Source organism: Budorcas taxicolor, chromosome 14, assembly GCF_023091745.1.
Source record: "Budorcas taxicolor isolate Tak-1 chromosome 14, Takin1.1, whole genome shotgun sequence".
Lineage (NCBI taxonomy): Eukaryota > Metazoa > Chordata > Mammalia > Artiodactyla > Bovidae > Budorcas > Budorcas taxicolor.
In genome coordinates this window covers 40,086,601-40,092,600 of record NC_068923.1, presented here as the reverse complement: position 1 = coordinate 40,092,600, position 6,000 = coordinate 40,086,601, and positions in this window count along the sequence as shown.

Below are 6,000 nucleotides of genomic sequence, written 5' to 3'. Positions count from 1 at the left end.
ACCTAACCTGCTTCTTGAGAAATCTGTATGCAGGTCAGGAAGCAACAGTTAGAACTGGACATGGAACAACAGACTGGTTCCAAATAGGAAAAGGAGTACATCAAGGCTGTATATTGTCACCCTGCTTACTTAACTTCTATGCAGAGTACATCATGAGAAACGCTGGGCTGGAAGAAACACAAGCTGGAATCAAGATTGCTGGGAGAAATATCAATAACCTCAGATATGCAGATGACACCACCCTTATGGCAGAAAGTGAAGAGGAACTAAAAAGCCTCTTGATGAAAGTGAAAGAGGAGAGTGAAAAAGTTGGCTTAAAGCTCAACATTCAGAAAACGAAGATCATGGCATCTGGTCCCATCACTCCATGGGAAATAGATGGAGAAACAGTGGAAACAATGTCACACTTTATTTTTGGGGGCTCCAAAATCACTGCAGATGGTGATTGGAGCCATGAAATTAAAAGATGCTTACTCCTTGGAAGAAAAGTTATGACCAACCTAGACAGCATATTCAAAAGCAGACATTACTTTGCTAACTAAGGTCCATCTAGTCAAGGCTACGGTTTTTCCAGTAGTCATGTATGGATGTGAGAGTTGGACTGTGAAGAAGGCTGAGTGCCGAAGAATTGATGCTTTTGAACTGTGGTGTTGGAAAAGACTCTTGAGAGTCCCTTGGACTGCAAGGAGATCCAACCAGTCCATTCTGAAGGAGATCAGCCCTGGGTTTCTTTGGAAGGAATGATGCTAAAGCTGAAACTCCAGTACTTTGGCCACCTCATGCGAAAAGTTGACTCATTGGAAAAGACTTTGATGCTGGGAGGGATTGGGGGCAGGAGGAAAAGGGGATGACCGAGGATGAGATGGCTGGATGGCATCACTGACTCGATGGACACGAGTCTGAGTGAACTCCAGGAGATGGTGATGGACAGGGAGGCCTGGCATGCTGCGATTCATGGGGTTGCAAAGAGTCGAACACGACTGAGCAACTGAACTGAACTGAACTGAACTGATAGCCTGTGAGCTGTCATGCAGATACTAAAGCACCAGGGGAGAAGTTGACCAGATGGCGTGATGACCAGACTATACTCAGGACATGAACTGCCACAATTTTGAGAACTGATTGCAAAGAAATGGAAACAAATGGACCCTGGAACTGAAGATTAACTGTACCTAAAACAACCAAGATGAAGCTGGTCAGACCACCAATGACAGTTTGAAAATGACTGTTAGAGGTGAGTATGCTGTTCCTGCATGTAGCACCCCGACTCTGTCTATAAAAGCTCGCCCCCTCTAGTTGCCAGCATCTGAAATAAAGCAAACTTTCCCTTCCACCAGCCTGGCCTGTTTATTGGCTTTTGAGCAGCGAGCAGCCACACCCCACACAAACTCTGTAACAAAAGCACCTAGCACAAGCAGGAACTAACCTCCCACCTCTCAGTAACGTGGGCTAGCCCCTCTAAAGACCATCATCCTCTCCATCGTGGAGGTCTGCTGGATTTCTCCATCTCTCCATTTCTCCATTGGGTACTAAGGGTCTCCTGTAATTCAGACCCCTTCCTACCTGCCAGCCTGCACGTGTCCTAGGTACGATGAGGATCAATAATTGAAGAATCTCATTTCCCATCTTACAGAGATGACATCCACTTTCATACACCCGTTCACGAGGAGATGCGAAATGCTGCCTCATCCATCACTATCCATCCCTCGCTCATGCTTCATTAGGCATCAGTAGAATTAAATGGCAGTAACTAAAGAGATCTAATCGACTATTACAATCTTCAGGGAGGAAATCTGAGCTCACAGATTGGTGTTTCAGGAAAACCCAGACTTGTGTCTGAACTTAGATCAGGCAACGGCGTTGCCATGAACCAGGCGCTGAGAGCTAAGAACCTGAGTGTGCCGTGTCCGTAGCAGGTCTCCAACACACAGGTCATCCTCGCCATCAACAGCCACTGAGTTCCACGTGAGGTTCATGTGACCCTCTGGGCAACAGCCAGAAACAGCAGCCTGAGAACAGCTCTTTGGTGTCCATCGCCATCACCGGGAAAGTTATGAAAATACAGGTATCAGCGCCTCACAGTTCCTACAGTTTCTGATTCAGTGGGTCTGGGGAAATTCAAGAATTTTGGTTTCCTGAGAAGTGGAAGTAGTGGCTGATTTTATTTTCTTCAGCTCCAAAATCACTGTGGACGGTGACTGCAGTCATGAAACTAGAAGACACTTGCTTCTTGGAAGAAAAGCTATGACAAACCGCTGACAAAGGTCCTTATAAGTCAAAGCTATGGGTTTTCCAGTAGTCGTGTATGGATGTGAGAGCTGGACCGTAAAGAAGGCTGAGTGCCAAAGAATTGATGCTTTTGAACTGTGTTGCTAGAGAAGTCTCTTGAGAGTCCCTTAGACAACAAGGAGATCAAACCTGTCAGTCCTAAGGTAAATCAACCCTGAATATTCATTGGAAGGACTGATGCTGAAGCTGAAGCTCCAATGCTTTGGCCACCTGATGCAAACAGCCGACCCTTTGGGAAAAAAAACCCTGATGCTGGGAAAGATGGAAGGCAAAAGGAGAAGAGGGCGGCAGGGGATGAGATGGTTGGATGGCATCCCCGACGCAACAGACATGAGTTTGAGCAACTCTGGGAGATAACGAGGGACAGGGAAGCCTGGCATGCTGCAGTCCATGGGGTTGCAGAGTCAGACACAACTTAGTGACAGAACAATAACAGTGATTCCCCAGTGATACTGATGCTATTGGTCTGGGGCTCATTCTTGGAGCACTGCAGCCCCAGATCAGTTGTAGCCAGAGTGAGGGAAGAGCCCAGGAGAGGGAGCACAGGCTTGGAGTGCTCCTTGAGCATCCCCAGTGGCTTCATCCTTAACTCACAGTGGTCACCAAGGCATGTCTACTAGAGTTTCTTTCCTGTTGCTAAATGCATTCTTAGCACAAGCTAGGACCCACTGAGAGCTTCCCAGGTGGTTCAGTGGAAAAGAATCTGCCTGCCAATGCAGGAGATGTGGGTTCGATCCCTTGGTCAGGAAGATCCCCTGGAAGAGGAAATGACAACCCACTCCAACATTCTTGCCTGGAGAATCCCATGGACAGAGGAGCCAGCTGGGCTACAGTCCATGGGGTCATGAAGAATCGGACTCGACTAAGCAACTGAGCATGTATACAAGCTCCACTGAACTCATTATCTCTACCCTTTTTGCTCCCCATCCCCCAACACTCACCCACCTTAACCAGAAATAGACAACTTCTAGACAGCTTTCCCTGCTTGTTAGCACCACAATGCACCTAGTCACCCAATTCAGACCTCCAGAGCATCATTCTCCCCTTCTCTCCCTCATATTCTGCAACCGGCTGTGAGACCCTGTGGTGTCCACCACTTGAGTACACTACAGCTGTGCCCTTAACATATCCACCTAGCTAGTAGGACTATCCTTCATCCCTAGGTCTCCCCGTTGCAAAGGTTGCCTAAAACTGACCTAGCAAACTCCAATCTTGCCCCTTGCAATCCTTCCAACATATTTCAGCAGAGTAACCTCCAAACTCTTTGGTAGGGTCACTCCATGACTCCTGGACCCAAAGCCCTACGAGATGTCGTTTCATGGTGGGGTGGCATCCAGTCTCCTGAGGTTGCAGGAAAGGTCCCCAAGACCTGGCCCCTGCCTGCCTGTCCACGTGCTGATCCCACCTCGTCCTCATTACCTGTCACCAGAAACTACTTGCAACGTCAAAAAGCACGCAGTTCTGTGCAGTCACACCTTTGCACGCACCAGGTTTTTCCTGAAACTTGTGCCTCTGTGTCCTGCCCTGGGCCCACGTGGCTGATCTAGACTCAGTTTTTAAGTCCCTACTCAGCTCTCACATCTATGGGGGAGACTTCCTTGGTGTCGCCTCCTGGGCAGAGCTGATGAGTCCTCCTTTATTCCACCTCTGCATCTTTCTACGTCTGTCTCTCTTGGCGTGTATTTCACTCCATCAGAATTGTTTGCTTTCCTGTCTGCCTTCCCTATAGGCAGCGACGTCCTTGAGGGTCACCTTTCTTGGTGTCCCTGGGGCCAGGCACATCTTCTTCTTCTTTTCTAAAATTTATTTATTTCTGGCCATGCTAGGTCCTCGTTCCTGCATGCAGGCTTTCTCTGGTTGCAGAGTGCAGGGGCTACTTTGTGTCACGGTGCATGGGTTTCTCATTGCAATAGCTTCTCCTGTTGCAGAGTACAGGCTCTAGGCGTACGGGCTTCAGCAGTTGTGGGCATGGGCTTAGTTGCTCTGCAGCAGGTGGAATCTTCCCAAACCAGGGGCAGGTGGATTCTTAACAACAGGACCACTGCAGAGGTCCTAAGCACAGCTTCTGGCCCCTGGTAGAGGCTTTATATGCGTAAAAACACTAACCACCAAGCTGACACGAGGCCTTCACAGTGCAGCTGAAGGATGCTGGTTCTTGCAGGACTCAGATATTCGCAGTTATTACTCTTCCAATTCAGAGTCTCACAGATTTTCATGAAAAAGAGCTATGCTGCTCAGGGCTTTCCATAAGGGAAGCCTGTCCTGAGTGAGGCCCATCCCACAGAAGCTGCCTCTCAGCCCTGGGTAAAGGGCAGCAGGAGGATCGTGCATCACCCCTGCGTCTGCAGACTCATCTCTGATCACTGTGTCTCAGCTGCATTATGAACCAGTGCCCTAAGCCATGCCCGACCCACTCGACACCTGGATTATTGCAGCCACCTCCTCGTGGGGGTTGCTGTCACTCGTCTTCTCCTTGTCTTGCATCACTCTCCCTTCTGCTACCAGAGGGAATGTCTTAAACATGCTCAGGTCAAAAAGCTCTGGTGTGTAATGGTGTTATGCCCGGTTATGACGATATCTCAGCTCAGGGTCACAGATAGAAGTGACCTCCCCAGGGAAAAACACTGGCCCATCGGAGGGGGATATGGAGTTGAGGGTGGTCGTTGTGGGGTCTCCGGCCTGGGATTCAAGCACAGACCCTTGTGTAGAATGATCCCTGGGAACGCCCACCTGATAATCTGGAAGTCAAAAGGGTTTGCTTAGGACATTCAGGCCTGAAATGGGCCCTGAGCCAAAACTCCATCTAACCTGATGAATAGTAAAATTATTATGATTTGATTTATCTGGAATTTTGGAGATGCCTTAGACCCCTGCACTGGCAGCAATTTGCAGACAAAGGAAGAGGCCAAGGGTGACCACCAAGGAGCCCCATGGTAACCACCTTCCAGAATTCTGAGAGAATTCCAATGATTCTTCCAACAGCAGTGATGGATGTTGGGGAGCCTATGGTCTGGACATTTCAAACACTTGACCTGGAGCCTCTTGAAGCTCTTCAGGGACTTCCCGGGTGGTCCAGTGGCTAAGATTCCATGTTCCTAATGCAGCGGGCCTAGGTTCAGTCCCTGGTGGGGGAACTAGATCCCACATGCTGCAACTAAGACCTGATGCAGGCAAATTTTAAATAAAATAAAATATGAAAAAAAGTTCTTCAGAAAATGTTCTCTCCTTCTCCTTCCTTCACCCCATCAGACAGTCCTGTGAGTATATGTAACTGTCTTTTAACAAAATTACAGGTACAGACCAAAAAAAGGCAAAACTAGTGCTATATTAATTACATTTTAGAAACTTATTTCCTCACCCAAGAGGCTAAATTATTATTCATTCTGTTGGCTTCTAATCTATTTGGCTTAAGAGCTTTTTTGATTGATGACAGATACGTGAACTAATTCATTATCTATTCATCCATTCACTCTGGTAGTCTGTATTCACTGTCCACAGAATGCTCGTCATGAATTGGTGCAATTTGATGCACACAAATGCTCCATGTTGTTCCTGATATTTTATGGAATATACTGTTCTACAGGGGAACTTTGAAATACATATGTGCTTTTTAACTCTTTAAATCAATTATTCAGTCAGGATCATTCAAAAAGGAAAAAGCATGTATTTAGATTCAAACCAAAGGATATATTAACGTGTTAGAGAGGTGTG